The 20866-nt window shown below is 40.0% G+C and overlaps 1 long non-coding RNA gene across 8 annotated transcripts in view; it reads right to left on the bottom strand.

The window, feature by feature from the left end:
• LOC101904769 (uncharacterized) overlaps positions 1–20866 on the bottom strand; it is a 123794-nt gene that overhangs the window by 70147 nt on the left and 32781 nt on the right. Inside the window, exon 7 of one of the 8 annotated variants that reach the window (XR_003034035.2) lies at positions 17188–20277. The exons of 6 other annotated variants lie outside the window; for them this stretch is intronic. This is a non-coding gene — a long non-coding RNA (uncharacterized lncRNA). Of the gene's footprint in view, positions 1–17187; positions 20278–20866 lie in introns of those variants that run through there. One more of the 8 variants, XR_003034036.2, reaches the window with a different exon arrangement.

Below are 20866 nucleotides of genomic sequence, written 5' to 3'. Positions count from 1 at the left end.
AGAAAGATGCTGAGTTTGACTGTGTTTATCAAGGAATATGAAAACCACGAGGGGCTGAGTTAGGAAGAAGAAGGTAAGGAGAATTCTAGGCAAAGTAAACCCTCGAGGTTGGCACGGAAGAGCCCAGAAAGAACATGAAGGAACCAAGCTCTACATGAAAAAAGTTTCTTGGGTTTTGTGCTCTCCTTCTTGAAAATCTTCAACCCTGGAATGTTTGATATCAAGGTGTTCTGGTCTAAAAAGAGAATTATAGAACCTCAAAGGAAGTATATGAGGTGCAAGAGGAAAGATGAAGGGAGGGAGGAAGGCAGATTTGGAAATATTAATAGAGAAAAGAAGGCAAATGGTGTATCCTGTAATTATTTTTCTCAAAAAGGCAGCTAATAAGAGTTCCAAGGTAGGATTTCTATTTCTTGAATTTCTTCAAAGTAACTTTGAGACTCTCAGAATTGGAGGAGGTCAAGTTTTTGTTATAGGAAACTTCATTTAAATGCCTCTTTCCAAAGAAAACACACATCATACCAAGATACACAATCTATGTGTAGCTTCACTGTGGTGCTAGAAACTCGGCTCCACTGATTGATTCTTCTTCACTGAGAATTGCAGTGTCCTCATTTACCCCTCTGAAAGCTACTTTGATGGACTCCCAGTTGAGTGAAGCAAGCCTTTCAGAGCAGAGAGGCAGCTGCCGCTGTCTGGCCGGCTCCTAATGAAAGGCTTATGCAGTGGTCTCTGTGAACCAGGCAGGCAGGGCTCCAGCCGGATCCTAAGAAACCAACCTTTTGAGGAACGTTGTGTTAAGGAATGTCTGGAATGTTTTTAGTCCCGAGAGTTCCCCGGGTAGCCTATATGGTCCATGATGAAGAATGGGCAAAGCGCTGTAACAATGTTCAGCAAGACTGATTCAGATCAGAGAGCAATCAGGGATTTAAAAAAAATCATTAGTGTCTCTTTTGCTGTCTCGTACACCAAACGAGTTGCCAGTCCAGGTTCGATGCACGATGCTGGATGCTTGGGGCTGGTGCACTGGGACGGCCCAGAGGGATGGTATGGGGAGGGAGGAGGGAGGAGGGTTCGGGATGGGGAACACATGTATACCTGTGGTGGATTCATTTTGATATTTGGCAAAACTAATACAATTATGTAAAGTTTAAAAATAAAATAAAATTGGAAGAATAAAAAAAAAAAAAAAAATCATTAAGAGGAAGCGTAAGATTGGCTCATCTCAACCATTTAATGCAGTTTCAGAATTTCTTTCTGGAGTCCAGCTGCATCACACAGACCATCTACCATAGTACAGGTTAATGAGAGGATAGGTGCTAAATAGGTTATAAATTCTAAACTATAAAGTAGCAACTACACATGAATTTTTTCATACCGTTTTGCTTAGTATACGAGTGAGTGAACACTGTTAAAACATCAGCATAACTGCACCCTTGATTTTACATTATTAACAGTGGTTATTCACAGGATGGGAAGCTATATTTCTAACTATATTTTAAAGGTTTAAAATATATATAAAGGTTTAAAAAATGCTATTTATAGATAAGTGTTTGTATGCTCATATACATACATGTATATGAATATATTTTGCCTGAATGCCTCTTTTGTTTATTAGAACTATAAATTTGCTAAGTCTAAGGACACTGCTTTAAGAATAATTTTGCATTTAAAATCACATTTAATATATAGAATAACATGGTCTTTTTTTACTTTTCATTTTAAATATTCTCTATCTTAAGAGTTCTCAAACTTTTTGTTTGCATTCCACAGTAAGAAATATATTAAAATTTTTTGATTCAGCACTCACGAGCATATGTTTATATGCTATTTATATATATACATATATATGGAACAAAACCTACCCTTTCAAAGTGTTGTGCATGCTGATATTTTATTTTTCTATTTTTATAAAATATCATGATTCATTTTATTAATTTTCCTACTTACTGATGGATCATGACCTGTAATTTGAGAAATGTTGTTTTACCTGGTCTTTTAAGTAATTTCATAATTCTGTTAAGAAAAATAAAATGTTATAATGCAATAATATGGGTATCCATTTGAAGTGATTCAAGGAAATACATGAGTGCTAATAAAGGAACTCTATCTTTGACTTAAGCTAATCATGATCATTATGTTGTGTTATCCTATTCTGGAGAATATTAACTTTCTAAAAATGAGAATAGTCATGTAATCCCTTTCTTCATTTAAAACAACATTTTCACAACCTTTCAAATCTAACTAAGCCATCTCCTTTCTTTAGCTATCCCATTCCCAAGACCCCCAATTTTTTTTTTTAAAGAAAATGAAGATATTTGATAGAATACAAAAATTGAGTAAAATTCCAGGTTTTACTACAGCAGACTTCTACTAGCTCGCCTTAGAATTATCATAAGGCCACATGCAGCATAAGAATAAATGCAGAAGCAGGTTCTGGGTACTTGATGGCTCCTTAGAACTGATTATAAACTAACTTCTGAAGATCAGAACAGATATTAATTACCAAGAGGGGTAATTCTTGGAGAAACTTTGCGGTGACACCATCTGTGAAAATGGAGAATCATTCTGTAGTGTGAATGATTCCCTAATACAGGGGTCTGTATTTACAGGCTGGTCAGAATGGAGTAAGCCCAAGACATCAAGAAGGCTATTTTTGAAATGGTCTGTGTATTTCACTTTCACAGATCTGATTTGTTAATTTAGATTTTTGCATATTGAGTGAATTAAAATGGGCCTGAATTGTCCTTTTTCTTGATGCTGGCCTTCCCAGCTCACAAATTGGTGTTGAGAGATAGGAATTTCTTGGCATTTAACCACTTTTGACCAGGACCTTCTAAACTTGACTATGGAATCATTTTTTTGTGGGTCATACCTACTATAATAATTAACAATTTGAGAGAACACAGTTTGGGAATCACAGGACCCATTCCCTCCTCTTGATCCAGGCACCTCAATCCATAGTCCATATCCTTTACCAAGACACTCTTTCAGCTTCTTGGAGACCTGAGTCTCTGTTTATACATCTCACTAACCAAGTCTCCTGGCTGTTAAGGCTAGATGTCAAAAACTGTCCATTTACTCTCTCAATTCTTTATAAAAGTCTTATAATGTAACCAAATCAACCTAGCATATTTGTAAAGGTATAGAAAGCTATTTCACAATATAAAGTGACTTTTACCTCCAATGTTCCTATAGAGAAAAATAATCTTTTGTGCTTTGAGTAACTAAAAATACTAAAACCCCTTGAGGTCTCTAGTGCTATGAAGCCATAAATTACAGTGCAAACATCAAATAATTCTATTAAGGTGATATAAAAGAACTGAATTCAGTATCAGTCACCTTCATATTCACCAGTGTTGGGATGGATAAAATCTAACATTTATTGGGTGTTTATTGTGGACCAGGCACCCTGCCATGTGCTTTCCATAGATTATCTTATTTCACAACAACTTTATGAGAAAGACACTGTTGCTATTCCCCTCCTACAGAAGCAAAACCCAAGGCACTGGGAGTTAACTTGAGATCACATAGCTATCTAGCCAATGACAGAGCCAGGATGTGAAGAGGAGAACCTGGTTTTACATGTCCCCAGCTATTGTAGACGCTAACTCTGGGGTGCACAGAGTAAAGCCAAGTATGAGTCCCCGGGTTCTAACAAAGTGATCATTTGCTTTTTGCAAGCCCCACATTAAAAGCTACATGACATCTACTAAATGGTTACCCTTGGGGAACCTTCAAAATCTGTCAACTGGAAATAAGATTCCAGAAGGGGAAACCCTAAAACCGTTAATTGCTCCAAGATGATATGTTGGTTTGGCAGGTCTGGCTTGTCTTAAAAGGAAGGCTTTTTTTTTTTAAGGTATAACGGAATAATATGGCATTAAAGAAACATGACTCGAGTTCTCATGATTATAAAATCATAGTTGTCATTTCTAGGTTTGCTGAAGACTGTTTTGCAATCTTTTACTAAGCTGGAGAAAACCAACACTGTACACACTCAGGTATATTCTGCACTCTTGTTCCCTTAACCAAAGAACCTCGTAGGGTTTTTAGTATTTTAGTTACTCAAAGTACTCCAAACAAGGATTGTTTTCCTCTGTAAGGATATTAGAGGGAAAAAGTCATTTTATGTTCTAAAATAATTTATTTTACATTAACCTTCACAAATGTGCCACACTGATTGGGCTACTTTTAAAGCTTTAAGACAGAATCAAGACTGCTGTCAGAAAGTGTTGAACAATCTAAAATAACTGGAGACTTGGGCCATTTATTGTTTTCCTTAAAAATAATTATAGATGGATTTCAAGGAGGTAAAAGAGATGAAAACAGAAGGTAAAAAAAAAAAATCATTTAATGAGGCACACAGTTGGCTTTGGGAATTTACACCTAAAGAAAATCTCTAAATCAAAAACCAAAGAATAAAGGAGTTCCCTGGTGCCACAGTGGATAAGAATCTGCCTGCCAATGCAGGGGACACGAGCTTGATTCCTTGTTCAGAAAGATTCCACATGCAGCAGAGGAACTAAGCCCGTGCACCACATCTACTGAGTCTGCGTTCTAAAGGCCAAGGGCTACAACTATTGAAGCCCACGGGCCCTAGAGCCTGTGCTCTGAAACAAGAGAAGCCACTTCAACGAGAAGCCTGCACACCACAACGAAGAGTAGCCCCCACTTGCTGCAAATATAGAAAGCCCACGAAAAGCAAGGAAGACCTAGCATAGCCAAAAATAAAGAAATAAAAGATGTGATTTCTTTAGGGGAAAAAAAGAGAATAAATAACCCCAGGAGGCAGTACAGAATGGGGTTAAGAACTAGTCCCACAACCTGGGCTCACTCACGAGGTAAGTGACCTTGTGCAGGACACCCATTCCCCTTGCACTCAGTTTCTTCCTCTTTAAATGAGGTTGTTAATAAGACCTGCTTCATGAGGTGGCTTGCTGTGATAATTAAATAATTTATAAAGGCACTAAGGACAATATCTGCTAAGTGCTCAATAACTGCCATCTATTAAAACAGATGTTACAGGACTTCCCTGGTAGTCCAGTGGTTAAGACCCCATGCATCCAATGTTGGGGGTGTAGGTTCAATGCCTGGTCAGGGAACTAAGATCCCAAATGCCATGTCTTGTGGCCAAAAAATTAAAAACAAAAACAGAAGACATCATGATCATTGCAGCACACTTGAAGGGGAGTGGAGAAGGTAAGTTAAACAAAGGTAAGTTAAAACAAACAAGGATAATCCTATGTCTACTGCTGAGACCCCGTGGTAGGACTCACACATTGTGGTACTCAGGAAATAATGAATGATTGAGCTAATTAATCAAGGCTGTATATTGTCACCTGCTTTGTTAACTTCTATGCAGAGTAGATCATGAGAAATGCTGGGCTGGAAGAAGCACAAGCTGGAATCAAGACTGCTGGGAGAAATATCAATAACCTCAGATATGCAGATGACACCACCCTTATGGCAGAAAGTGAAGAGGAACTCAAAAGCCTCTTGATGAAAGTGAAAGAGGAGAGTGAAAAAGTTGGCCTAAAGCTCAACGTTCAGAAAACGAAGATCATGGCATCTGGTCCCATCACTTCATGGGAAATAGATGGGGAAACAGTGGAAACAGTGTCAGAGTTTATCTTCTGGGGGCTCCAAAATCACTGCAGATGATGATTGCAGCCATGAAATTAAAAGACGCTTACTCCTTAGAAGAAAAGTTATGGCCAACCTAGATAGCATATTCAAAAGCAGAGACATTACTTTGCCAACAAAGGTCCGTCTAGTCAAGGCCATGGTTTTTCCTGTGGTCATGTATGGATGTGAGAGTTGGACAGTGAAGAAAGCTGAGCACCGAAGAATTGATGCTTTTGAACTGTGGTGTTGGAGAAGACTCTTGGAGAGTCCCTTGGACTGCAAGGAGATCCAACCAGTCCATTCTAAAGGAGATCAGCCCTGGGTGTTCTTTGGAAGGAATGATGCTAAAGCTGAAACTCCAGTACTTTGGCCACCTGATGCGAAGAGTTGACTCACTGGAAAAGACTCTGATGTTGGGAGGGATTGGGGGCAGGAGGAGAAGGGGACGACAGAGGATGAGATGGCTGGATGGCATTACCGACTCGATGGACGTGAGTTTGAGTGAACTCCGGGAGATGGTGATGGACAGGGAGGCCTGGCGTGCTGTGATTCATGGGGTCACAAAGAGTAGGACACAACTGAGCAACTGAACTGAACTGAATTAATCAATCAGTGAATGAATCAAGGAATGGAGTCATAAGAAGAAAAGCTTGCTTTCAAAAAAGTGAAATTCTTTGCTTTCTACAGGCCTTTTGAACCCTTCTATTCCATCTATGGAGAAGGCAATGGCACCCCACTCCAGTACTCTTGCCTGGAAAATCCCATGGATGGAGGAGCCTGGTGGGCTGCAGTCCATGGGGTCACTAAAAGTCGGACACGACTGAGCGATTTCACTTTCACTTTCCACTTTCATGCACTGGAGAAGGAAATGGCAACCCACTCCAGTGTTCTTGCCTGGAGACTCCCAGGGACGGGGGAGCCTGGTGGGCTGCCGTTTCTGGGGTCGCACAGAGTCAGACACGACTGAAGCGACTTAGCAGCAGCATTCCTTCCATAAAAGAGAAGTATCCATGATAATCCAGAATAGTCTTTCTTTAAAAAAAAAAAAATCTATTTATTTATTTGGCTTCATTGGGTCTTAGCTGTGGCATGTGAGATCTAGTTCCCTGTCTAGGAATGAACCCAGGCCCCCTGCATTGGGAGCAAGTAGTTTTAGCCACTAGATCAGCAGGGAAGTCCCCAAAATAGTTTTCCTATTCCTCTTGCAGTAACTCAGTTCAGTGCAGGAAATTTTAAACTTTTTCCAAAACTACACTAACACATATGCAAGAACACAACAAATTTATAAACAAAAACTCTAAGTGACCTCTATATCATGAGGAGAAAAGGAGAAAAGATGTTCAAAGATGAAGTTTTGTTTAACACACTCTTTATTTCTGTCTAAACAGTGTGATTTAAAATGAATGAATGTTGTGTGAAAATACATACATATTTTTTAACAAAAAGAACAATAAAAGAAGAGGGAGTGTGTTGAACGAGAGAGAAGGAAAGGAAAGTCAGATATACTGGTTATTTTCCTGCCACTAGGAGAGGTATCATTATTCTATATTCTTTCAATCCAGTTATTTACCTTCAGAAATTACTTTTGGCTTCTTTCCAATTCTGAACAAGAATCAAAATCACAAACACTTTAGACAACAATATGTTCCTCTTGCGTAAAAGTTTCTTCTAGGCCACATACATAATTAAAATCTTGTTGACTCAGGAATAACATCTCAGAACTGAATGTCCAAACTCTGTAACTCGCTTCCTTTTCTAACCAGACAGCACAGCTGCCAAGAGCTTCTGGGCCCTCTGCCTCTTTTCTTCATGTATAATTATTATACATTATATAGTATATACTTGATTTGCCAAAGCCTGCCAGAAAAGGTTCCTGTGACTACTTATTTGAACTTTGTTGTGTAGACATGTGACCAAAAACACAGTGTTTCAAAACAGAAGAAAAAAGGAGGGGGGTAGGAGTTGATATGCTTAGAAATTCTTACTTTCCATGGAAATGAGATGAAAATCTTAAGGCAAAGCAATATATATATACATACATTATATATATATATAATATGTATATATAGCTTATAAAGCAAAATTAACTGAAGGCAGAAGAATATTTTTAAAATTCATGATGCCATATTATAACAGAAAACCTCAGTTTCCAATATTTGAAATGAGAAAATAGACTTTAAAAGGTCATCAAAATATATATGAGAATTAAAATAAAGGACTTTGGCTTTCCTTCACCTTTGAGCAGCACCAGATTTAAATCTGACATGAAAATCTATCCTGTTTTTATAGACCTCTTGAGAAATAGGTTGCACAATATTTCTTAGGAAGTTGTTCCAATATTCCTCCCCTTATATTCTAACCTAAATCCCTCATGCTCTAGTTTCAGCCCGTTTCCTTTTGCTCAGCCTAACCATGGTTGAAGAACAGTTGCTCACTTACCAAACCAACATTATGAGAATATTGCTTCTGCTGTGTTTTTTTTTTCAGCCCATAATTGTCTGAATCTCTTCTATTTCTTCAAAAATATTTACATATGATATTGATCTATTTTTTTCAGCTTTCTGAAAGTTCTTACTTCTACAAATTTTCAGAAAGACCTGTCTATCTTTTAAAGGCTTTTAAGCTGCAAGTATTTGAAGATTTTAATATAGATAACTAAAGTTGTTTTTACCAGATGGTTTTCTACCCATGATCATTTTTCTTCAACATTCTAAAACTTATTTCAGAAATAAGGTAATCATCAAACTTTGGTGTGCCTTAGAAAATTAGAGAAGCTTATAAAAATAGGATGCCCAACTCTTGACCCAGACTCAGTAAATTATAATCTTTAAGGTCCTGTATGGATGTGAGAGTTGGACTGTGAAGAAGGCTGAGCGCCGAAGAATTGATGCTTTTGAACTGTGGTGTTGGAGAAGACTCTTCAGAGTCCCTTGGACTGCAAGGAGATCCAACCACTCCATCCTAAAGGAGATCCGTCCTGGGTGTTCATTGGAAGGACTGATGCTGAGGCTGAAACTCCAGTACTTTGGCCACCTCATGCGAAGAGTTGACTCATTGGAAAAGACCCTGATGCTGGGAGGGATTGGGGGCAGGAGGAGAAGGGGACGACAGAGGATGAGATGGCTGGATGGCATCACCGACTCGATGCACATGAGTTTGGGTGAACTCCGGGAGTTGGTGATGGACAGGGAGGCCTGGCGTGCTGTGATTCATGGGGTCGCAAAGAACTGGACACAACTGAGCGACTGAACTGAACTGAACTGAATGTCCTGGCATCCTTCAATCGCTCTCTTTTAAAGAGTGGCTACCCACTCTTGTTAATTTGGTTAACAAGAAAGTTATCAAGACCATTATTAAAAGTAGAAACAAGATAGCTTAGTTGGTAAAGAATCCGCCTGCAATGCATGAGACCTCAGTTGGATTCCTGGGTTGGGAAAATGTGCTGGAGAAGGGATAGGTTATCCACTCTAGTATTCTTGGGCTTTCCTTGTGGCTGAGCTGGTAAAGAATCCACCTGCAATGTGGGAGACCTGGTTCAATCCCTGGATTGGGAAAATCCCCTGGAGAATGGTAAGGGTACCCACTCCAGTATTCTGGCCTGGAGAATTCTATGGACTATATAGTCCAGTTCAGTTCAGTTCAGTCACTCAGTCGTGTCCAACTCTTTGCAACCCCATGAACTGCAGCATGCCAGGCCTCCCTGTCCATCACCAACTCTGGGAGTTCACCCAAACTCATGTCCATCGAGTCGGTGATGCCATCCAGCCATCTCATCCTCTGTTGTCCCCTTCTCCTCCTGCCCCCAATCCCTCCCAGCATCAGGGTCTTTACCAGTGAGTCAACTCTTCGCATGAGGTGGCCAAAGTACTGGAGTTTCAGCTTTAGCATCATTCCTTCCAAAGAACACCCAGGGCTGATCTCCTTTAGAATGGACTGGTTGGATCTCCTTGCAGTCCAAGGGACTCTCAAGAGTCTTCTCCAACACCACAGTTCAAAAGCATCAATTCTTCGGTGCTCAGCTTTCTTCACAGTCCAACTCTTACATTCATACATGAGTACTGGAAAAACCATGGCCTTGACTAGACGGACCTTTGTTGGCAAAGTAATGTCTCTGCTTTTGAATATGCTATTTAGGTTGGTCATAACTTTCCTTCCAAGGAGTAAGCGTCTTTTAATTTCATGGCTGCAATCACCATCTGCAGAGATTTTGGAGCCCAGAAAAATAAAGTCTGACACTGTTTCCACTGTTTCCCCATCTATTTCTCATGAAGTGACGGGACCAGATGCCATGATCTTAGTTTTCTGAATGTTGAGCTTTAGGCCAACTTTTTCACTCTCCTCTTTCACTTTCATCAAGAGGCTTTTTAGTTCCTCTTCACTTTCTGCCATAAGGGTGGTGTCATCTGCATATCTGAGGTTATTGATATTTCTCCTGGCAATCTTGATTCCAGCTTGTGCTTCTTTCAGTCCAGTTTTTCTCATGATGTACTCTGCATAGAAGTTAAATAAGTAAGGTGACAATATACAGCCTTGACGTACTCCTTTTCCTATTTGGAACCAGTCTGTTGTTCCATGTCCAGTTCTAACTGTCGCTTCCTGACCTGCATATAGGTTTCTCAAGAGGCAGGTCAGGTGGTCTGGTATTCCCATCCCTTTCAGAATTTTCCACACTTTATTGTGATCCACACAGTCAAAGGCTTTGGCATAGTCAATAAAGCAGAAATAGATGTTTTTCTAGAACTCTCTGGCTTTTTCGATGATCCAGTGGATGTTGGCAATTTGATCTCTGGTTCCTCTGCCTTTTCTAAAACCGGCTTGAACACCTGGAAGTTCATGGTTCACGTATTGCTGAAGCCTGGCTTGGAGAATTTTGAGCATCATTTTACTAGTATGTGAGATGAGTGCAATAGTGTGATAGTGTCCATAAGGTTGCAAAAAGTCAGACACAACTGAGCTACTTTTACTTCACTTCTTCAACAACAAAAACATACTAAGAAAATGTGTGTTCTATTTCTCCTCAATAAAGTCAATTCTTCTGCACTTAAAACTGACACATTAACAGTTAGGTATTTGGTAGCATACTGAAATTCAACATCGTAATCCCCATTAGCAGGAAAATAAAAACCAAACCTAATCCATGCCTACAAGTTTCCCACACTAGAACTAAATGCACTGCCAGCAGGCTCTTGATGTATAATACATTATCACATGAAAATGCAATTATGAAAAATATGAGACTACCACTGTCTACAAGTACATAATGCATTCAACATAAGTTACACAGTAACTTTGAAAATTTAAGCTAGCTTCTGTGGATATGAGCCCATTTAAAGGACCTGGAGTGGCAAGGTAAAGGAAGAACTAATTACCGTACAAAATGACATGAAAATAGAAACATCAACAAAGCACAAGAGCTGAGGAGGAGTTGGAAGGTTTTATGTGAGAGGCAAGGTGGGACTTCCCTGGCAGTTCCGTGTTTAAGATCCCAAGCTTCTCTACAGGGGGTGTGGCTTCCACCACTGGTTGGGGGGCAGTGGATGGAGGGAGACTAAGCCGTGGTGAGGCCAAAAAAATGTCTATATGAGAGGCAAGAGCATCTTTTCCAGCAAATTTTGAGGTGAATCCGGGTAGGTCTGTGCTTAGACGCTAAACCATGTGGTATTATTATTAGTGTTGGATTGCCGCAAAAGTGGAACTCCAGGAGACTGCCTCAATGATTTGTGCATGTGGTTTCATTTCTTTCCCTGATATTCTTAAGCATCAGTGTTGGATCATCCAAAGGGGCTGCCGCAGATAGTCTGTGCTCTGCATTTTCCCACAAGCACACAGTCAAGAGGGGGAGAAAAATACTAAAGCAGCCACAGAAATGTAGGTCAAAACAAAAAGAGCTCAGAAATTGCTGCAAAAGGAAAAAAGAAAAAGTAGCAAAAAAATGGCAGCCAAATGCTGAGATATTTAAGGACAATATAGGTGGGCCAAGAAAAAGGTATCTCTTGTGATGAGAATTTCTAAGATCTATTTTTAAAAGAATAGACAACACAAGAATAATTGTGTTAGTTTCTGCTGTATGGCAAAGGGAATGAGTTATACATATATATTCCACTCTTTTTTACATTCCATTCCCTATAGGTCATTACAGAATATCGAGTAGAGTTCCCTGTGCTATCAGTAAGTCCTTATTGAGTTATCTATTTTATATAGAGTAGAGAGCATATGTCAATCCCAATCTCCCATTTTTTCCCTCCCCTTTTCCCTTTGGTAACCATAAGTTTGTTTTCTACATCTGTGACTCTATGTCTGTTTTGTAAATAGGTTCATTTGCACCATTTTTTTTAGCTTCTACATATAAGCAATATCAAATAATATTTATCTTGCTCTGACTTACTCAGTCTCCAGGTCCACCCATCTTGCTACAAATGGCATTATTTCATTCTTTTTTTAAGGCTGAGTGATATTCCATATCTTCCCTGGTGGCTCAGATGTAAAGAATCTACCTGCAATGCAGGAGACTCGGGTTCAATCCCTGGGTCAGGAAGATGCCCTGGAGAAGGGATTGGATACCCATTCCAGTATTCTTGCCTGGAGAATTCCATGGATGGAGGAGCCTGGAGGGCCACAGTCCATGGGATCACAAAGAATCGGACACAACTGAAGTGACTTAACACCAGGACATACCACATCTTCTTTCTCCATTCTTCCATTGATGTATATTTAAGTTCCTTCCATTTCCTGGCTATTGTAAATAGTGCTGCAGTGAACACTGGGGCACATGTATCTTTTCAAATTATGATTTTCTGTGTGGATTATTTTTTATTTTGTTTATGCTGTGCTTTGCTGTGCAAAAACTTGTAAGTTTAATTAGATCCCACCCATTTGTTTTTGTTTGCATTTTCATTGCTCCAGGAGGTGGATCCAATAAGATCTTGCTGTGATTTATGTCAGAGGGTGTTCTGCTTATGTTCTCCTCCAAGAATTTTATAGTATCCAGCCTTACATTTAGGTTTTTAATCCAGTTTACTTATTGTGAGTTAATTTTTGTGTAGTGTTAGAAAATGTTCTAATTTCATTCTTTTACATATAGTTGTCCAGTTTTCCCAGCACCACTTATTGAAGAGACTGTCTTTTCTCCATTGTGTTCTTGCCTCCTTTGTCATAGATTAGATGACCAGAGGTGTATGGATTTATCTCTGGACTTTCTATCCTATTCCACTAATTTAATTTCTGTTTATAGATGGAACATACCTCAACATAATCCTTTTCTAGCTCTCCAAACTTGTTTCTCTGGTTCCTCTGTTTCATTTTCAATAAATTGTCTACATGTTGCTTTTCTCTAGAGTTTCCATCCTTAGTTCTTTTCCCTTTTCCCTCTATATTCCCTTTATTTAAACATCTTAAGTGTATCTATGGCTTCAAGCACCACATATGAGAATGACTCTAAACATCAGGTCCCACAAGTAAAGGGTTCAGTTCTATAAGATTGCTTCCCCCATTTCAGGCTCAAGTTGAAGGTCAAAGCTATACATTAGCAGTTCCCATGACCCTCTCATTGGTCTTCAGACACCAGTCACAAGCCCATGTTGTTACCTGTAGTTCTGACTAACCAGCCATAAATCAGAGCTTCCCATGACCTCCTCTTTGAGTTCAATTAATTTGCTAGAATAGCTAATAGAATTCAGAGAAACATTTTATTTACTAGATTACCAATTTATTATAAAATGAGATCACTCAGAAGTAGTCAGTTAGAAGAGCTGCATAGGTATGGGGAGGGTGTGGAGCCTCCATGCCTTCTCCACTGCAGCACTCTCCCTCATCTCCATGTGTTCACCAATCCAGCAGCTCTCTGAGCTCTGTCCTCTTGGGTGTTTATGAAGGCAGCAGTACACAATCGTGGTTGATTAAATCATTGGCCCTTGTTGATTGATTCAACCTCCAGGCCCTTTCCCCTCTCTGGAAGTCTTCAATCACAAGGTTGGTTCTCCAGGTAAACTGCCCCCAACCTTAGTGAGGCCCGAGAGCCACTTCATTATCATGAGACAGCTTTGTCAGTCTCAACACTTAGAAAATTCAAAGGGTTTGGGGAGCTGTAAGTCAGGAACTGTGCATGAGGATCAAATATAAATGAGACTTCCCAGGGGGCGTTAGTGGTATAGAATCCATGGGGCAATGCAGGAGACACAGGAGATGTGGGTTTGATCCCTGGGTAGGGAAGAGCTCCTGGAGTGAGAAATGGCAACCCAATTCAGTATTCTTGCCTGGAAAGTTCCAAGGATGGAGGAGCCTGGCAGGCTACAGTCCATGGGGCTGCAAAGAGTGGGACATGACTGAGCACCACCAATGTGTTTTGATCATCTGAACGACCAAGTACATGTTTTTTTCTTATAAATCACAATATCACACCCCATATCTTCTATTTCTGTACAAACCTCTCCATCATGTCTGCTTCTTCCTTTGCGGCATGCTATTGCTTAGCAAATCCTGTTAATGGTGTTTCCAAGGCGAGGCACAGGTCATGTTCACTCTTGCTAGTTCTCCCCTAGATTAGCTCTTCACTAACTCTTGCCTAGACTACTGTAATAGTGTCCCAGATGGGCTCTTCCCAAAAACTGCTTCTTAAAATTATTAGCAATTTGGATGTCACAGTTTGATTGATCATCTCTCTCTTTTTGAAGTCCTTCTATACTTCTCCCTTGCCTATCAGAGTTAGTTCAACTTTATTTTTTAAAAACAGTAAGTTTATTGCAAGGAGATCCAACCAGTCCATTCTAAAGGAGATCAGTTGTGGGTATTCTTTGGAAGGACTGATGTTAAAGCTGAAACTCCAATACTTTGGCCACCTCGTGTGAAGAGCTGACTCATTGGAAAAGACTCTGATGCTGGGAGGGATTGGGGGCAGGAGGAGAAGGGAATGACAGAGGATGAGATGGCTGGATGGCATCACTGACTCAATGGACATGAGTTTGGGTGAACTCCAGGAGTTGGTGATGGACAGGGAGGCCTGGAGTGCTGCAATTCATGGGGTCGCAAAGAGTCGGACACAACTGAGTGACTGAACTGAACTGAGATGAAGTTTATTGAACCCATTATGTGACCAGTGCTGCACACATTATTTTACTTATTTCTCTGAAAAGCCTATAAAGTGGATTTGTGTGGATTTGCATATGAAATAATTACAATTATAAAATATTAAAGTATTGCCATCAATTGTGGATATACCATTGATTTAACAACTTTTTTAGGCAATAAAGAAATATTACACTAAATATACATATCGACTGCAAGATTTTTTTTTATTTTAAAAACATTAAAATGAGGAAGAACAATGTGACTCTTAGAAACAAGGAAATACAATACCTTCCTATTTTAAACCAAGTCACTGCTCTTTCTGATATACAATGTTCCTTTTCCCTTTGACCCAGGGTTCAAACTTTTCAGTCTTATTTCCCTCTCTTCTCCTCATGCTTCTTTCATTTACCCACTCTGGGGTCTTGGTCTTGATTTCTCCTATACCACAAATACTCACTCTTCCTTACTCCACTTGTGCAAAGACAACTATGCCTCAACACATGGCTCAAACACACCTTCCTTCGTTAATTCTTTTCTGATTCCCCAAATGAAAATGACCTCTCACTCCTCTGAACTATCATACATTCTGCAGTCTGACATGAAACTACCCTTTGTATCTTGTGATAGGTTTATGTATACTCCATTCCTCCACATGAGTCTAAGCTTCTCTGAGATCCAACTGTAACTCATACATCTTTGCACAACTACCCCCAATGCCCTCCTCCTGTACCCACTATAAACCCTAGCAACTCCTTGTACATAATAAACTCTTAAGCATACTTATCAGCTGAATGACGAACCAGAACACATTTAGTGGTTTTTCCCTATTATTCATTATGACTAAATGAAGACTGATGGTCCCCAAGCATGTTGCCACTCCTCATCCAAGAATCAAGGTGTATGGGACTTCCCTGGTGGTCCAGTGGTTAAGAATCTGTCTTGAAATGCAGGGGTCACAGGTTTGAGCCCTGGTCTGGGAACTAAGATCCCATATGCTGTGGGGCAACTTGGAGAAGGAAATGGCACTAAGCCTGAGCTGCGCACTGAGCAACTACTGAAGCCCGAATGCTCTGGAGCCTTCGAGTCACAACGAGAGAGTCCATGCACTGCAGTGAAAGATCCCATGTGACACAATGAAGATCCGGCAACTAAGACCCCATGCAGCCAAATAAATACATATTTTTTAAAAGAATAGAGATGTAGGACTTTAAGAAACGTTCATTCTCTTGCCACAGTCAAGTCACAACTTGATGGGCTCAAACAGCTATACTTTTCCTAAGTGATAGCCTTTTTATTTCTTCAAGAATAAAATTTTTTTTAAGGAGGCTCTTTAGAACTTAGGCTAAACTAACTTTCCTTTTAAAAATATAAAGTCCTTCTAAGCAACAGAAGAAATGCTCTGTGTGCTAAAGTGGAAATTTTTTATCATCTTGCTCTTACATACCATTTCCTGGAAGGGAAGTTGTTGTGGGAAACCTAAATATTTCTTAGCCTTGGCCCTTGCCCTAATATTTCATAGGAAAGTGTTACATTAAAAATAAGTATGTCACAGACACTTGTTTATATTCCTCGTTATTAGTCTCAGTTCAGTTCAGTCGCTCAGTCATGTCCAACTCTTTGCGACTCCATGAACCGCAGCACGCTAGGCCTCCCTGTCCATCACCAACTCCTGGAGTTCACCCAAGCCCATGTCCATTGAGTCAGTGATGCCATCCAACCATCTCATCCTCTGTCGTCCCCTTCTCCTCCTGCCCTCAATCTTTCCCAGCATCAGGGTCTTTTCAAATGAGTCAGCTCTACGCATCAGGTGGCCAAAGTATTGGAGTTTAAGCTTCAACATAAGTCCTTCAAATGAACACCCAGGACTGATCTCCTTTGGGATGGACTGGCTGGATCTCCTTGCGGTCCAAGGGGCTCAGACATTAGCAAATGATGCTATATAGATCTTTGTCTGTTCTTTTGTTTATGTCTTACAGCAGCCGTCCCCAACCTTTTTGGCACCAGGGATTAGTTTCATGGAAGACAACTTTTCCATGGACAGGGGTGGGGTAATGGTTCGGGGATGATTCAAGCACATTATATTTATTATGCTACTGCTGACGTGACAGGAGGCCGAGCTCAGGTAGTAAGGAGATGGGGATGGAGAAGGAAAGTGAAAGTGAAAGTTGCTCAGCTGTGTCTGACTCTTTGCGACTCCATGGACTATACAGACCATGGAATTCTCCAGGCCAGAATACTGGAGTGGGTAGCCTTTCCCTTCTCCAGGAGGTCTTCCCAACCCAGGGATCGAACCGAGGTCTCCCACGTTGCAGGTGGATTCTTTCCCAGCTGAGCCACAAAAGTGACTGAAAATCTAGAGGAAGCTTCACGTGCCCCCCTGGCCACTCACCTCCTCCTTTGTAGTCTGGTTCCTAACAGGCCACTGACTGGTGCTGGTCCATGACCTGGGGTTGGGGACCCCTGCTTTATAGGAAATAGCAGAATCCTGTGATGATCTACTGTATTACTTAGACTCTTTATTGCAGTGGGAGAGCTTACAAAAATTTTTTTAAACATTTTCTCATTTAATTCTCAAAACAACTCACTAATGTAGGTATTGATATACACATTTTACAAATGAATCAACTGAGAATGATTCAAGAATATTTTCACCCAAGGTCATAGAGCTAATAAATGGCAGAGAGTGGATTTGAATCCAGGTCTCCTCACTCCGGGACCTGAATCTGGTTCATAATTTGTAAGGAATCTGATATGAGTAACTAGTGTTTTCAAATGAGACTAGTATTTATGGAAGAGTCTGACAAACTATCGCTGTGTCATGACCTTTAAAAAGAAACCAAGAGTAAATAATTCTAAAAGGTTACAGATTGTACATGCAAGAATCTATGTGACTCGGTTTCAAGTGTTTCGTCAGCCCCCTAACTACTTAGATTCTGAGGAAATCAGAATTCTCTACCCTCTAAAACCTCCTCTCCAAGTTCTATTTCCAGTTATCTGATTTGGAATTCTGTCACAAGAAAACAGGTGGTTTATGTCACCTCATATCTCAATCTCCAAAAAACTTCTAACATCGTATATCCAGATAAATGGTGATAAGATGTGAGGATATGAAGGCTAGATCAATAGCATTCCAATCTTTTTGAAGAACTCAGCTAACATTGATTTACGAAAAGCCACCCACAAACAGAGAGAAAATGATGGCACCACCACTCAGGCCCACCTGGTCTAAGCCCAAAATACACTTGCACACACGTGCCCTCAGCCATCCTCCGTTCCCTCTTCATGACAATTAGTGCTTTTATTTGGCCAATAGCTAGCTGTTAAAGATGAAATGAAGAAACACAGGTTTTTAGACCACAGCAAGGAAATCTTTAAGCAAACCTATGTTGGTTGACTAACACAGGATGAGATCACAGAATTTTTTTAAATATAGGTTTAATCTTTATTATGACTGTGAATGAAAAATGTTGCCGCCGTATCAGTAAACAAAGGCTGTTGCAAGCCATCAATCCATTACAGCAGCCCCAACAGTAAACCCTGAGGAAAGTCAGGATAGAGGTGAACAAGCTGCCCCACTGCCAAGCCTTAGGTCACTGCAGCCACCCCCACGGTCCACCCTGAGGGGACTCAGGATAAGACAGATACTGGCCCCAGATAGCTGAGGTGTATATCAAAGGAGGGTTCCCATGAGTTCAGACTCTTGCATCTTCCCATACATAAAAAAAGTGCTAAACTCATTAAGTTGAAATATCTGGTTGTCTTGATTTAACAGGAATATTTTGATGTCTTTACTGCCTGTTCTTTGTTGCAAAAACTATATCTCCTGGCTTCTCCCTTACTACTTTCAAACAGTCCCTTTGAACAATTCTGAGAGGTTGCCTCCAGGGTTTGAAGTCTTCAGAAAGTCTGCCAAATAAAACAGACTTCTCAACTTTCAAGTTGTACATTTTTTTAAGTTAACATGGCCTTGAGAGGTGGACATAATTATACCCATTTTATGAATGAGGATGCTGAGGCTCAGCAAGGTTAAATAACTCACTCAAGGTCATACAGTTAGAAAGTGGTAGATCCAAACTCTCTGTCTTCCTTCAAAGTCTGTGCTGTTACTAATACTACCACATTGCTTCTCAGATCTATTTTTGTGTAATATTAAAATGTAGATGAATTCCAGCTTAATATATTATATCACTGGATTATCCTCACAGTTCAGTTCAGCTCAGTTGTTCAGTCGTGTCTGACTCTTTGCAACCCCATGGACTGCAGCACACCAGGCTTCCCTGTCCATTACCAACTCCTGGAGCATATTCAAACTCATATCCATTGCGTTGGTGATGCCATCTAACCATCTCATCCTGTGTTGTCCCCTTCTCCTCCCGCCTTCAATCTTTCCCAGCATCAGGGTCTTTTCCATGAGTCAGTTCTTCACATCGGGTGGCCAAAGTATTGGAGTTTCAGCTTCAGCATCAGTCCTTCCAATGAATATTCAGGACTGATTTCCCTTAGGATGGACTGGTTGGATCTCCTTGCAGTCCAAGGGACTCTCAAGAGTCTTCTCCAACACCGCAGTTCAAAAGCATCAATTCTTCGGCACTCAGCTTTCTTTTTAGTCCAACTCTCACATCCATACATGACTACTGGAAAAATCATATCTTTGACTAGATATGGACCTTTGTTGGTAAAGTAATGTCTCTTTCTTTTTAATATGCTGTCTAGGTTTGTCATAACCTTTCTTCCAAGGAGCAAGCATCTTTTAATTTCATGGCTGCAATCACCATCTGTAGTGATTTTGGAACCCCCCAAAATAAAGTCAGCCACTGTTTCCGTTGTTTCCTCATCTATTTGCCATGAAGTAATGGACCAGATGCCATGATCTTAGTTTTCTGAATGTTGAGTTTTAAGCCAACTTTTTCACTCTCCTCTTTCACTTTCATCAAGAGGCTCTTTAGTTCTTGTTTGCTTTCTCCCATAAGAGTGGTGTCATCTGTGTATCTGAGGTTATTGATATTTCTCCCGGCAATCTTGATTCCACCTTGTGCTTCATCCAGCCCAGCATTTTGCATGATGCACTCTGTATATAAGTTAATAAGCAGGGTGACAATATACAGCCTTGATGTACTCCTTTCCCGATTTGGAACCAGTCTGTTGTTCCATATCCTCACAAGGAACCCGTAAATGTGCTAACAAAAGACAAAAAAATAATCTGGATTTCCTATTGGTTTCCACTTCTTCCATCCTTTCTGGAGTCTCTCTTAATTAAATTCTTAGTCACAACTATCTGTATGCATGTCTAACACATTTGAACCTTAACAATGAAAAGAAAACAACAGTTCAAACAGTCTACTGTCTTGAAGAAAACAACTACAATATACAAAAGATACTCTGAGGTCTACCTGGATGATAGACCTCTCAGAACAGTTTGAGGCAGAGTTGTTCATAAAGCACATAGGAAACAAGCAACTGCCTCTAAAATTATCTTCCATCAATTCCTGCGGTTTGGGGCCATTGACCAATGTCAGAAAGTTGCTCACTTCGAGAAAACATATCCACAGCTGCATTCACACTGGTATCTGGTCATTCCTGGAATGGCTGAGGCAAGTTGAGAGAATTTTAAAGAAAAGAGAAACATAGCACTTAAACTGGGCATGGATAAATGGATAATGGCAGATATAGTTGTTCTCTTTGGAAGTATGGTGATATTTTTGTAAAAGAGTACTTGTTTATATTGTACATAAAGTAGATAAGCAACAAGGATTTATTGCATAGCCCAGGGAATAATGTCTGATACCTTGTAATAACCTATAATAAAATATAATCTGCAAAGAGAAAATCTGAATCACTACGCTGTACATCTGAAACTAACATGATATTGTAAACAACTATGCTTCAATAAAAAAGAATATTTGTTTAAGTAATTATTTGAATATCTTGATGGATTTTATCCTTTTTATCCATATATATCAATAAAAGTGGGACTGAAAATGGAAAAACAAATACTGGTACTATTGATAAGGATAGAGCTCATAAATTAATACAATTTTGATGAAAACAGAAAACAATGAATGGCCAAGCCAAAAGCAGACACACTTTGGTCTCCACTGGAGGATGGTTGGACTTCAGCCAGTACTCCCTATATCCAGTGGTGAGGGAAAGCATTAAACTAAAGAGCTCAGACAAA

This window comes from Bos taurus, chromosome 3 (genome assembly GCF_002263795.3).
Source record: "Bos taurus isolate L1 Dominette 01449 registration number 42190680 breed Hereford chromosome 3, ARS-UCD2.0, whole genome shotgun sequence".
NCBI classification, from domain to species: Eukaryota; Metazoa; Chordata; class Mammalia; order Artiodactyla; family Bovidae; genus Bos; species Bos taurus.
Note: the sequence above shows the minus strand (reverse complement) of the source record. Positions and strands in the feature narration are given on the sequence as shown.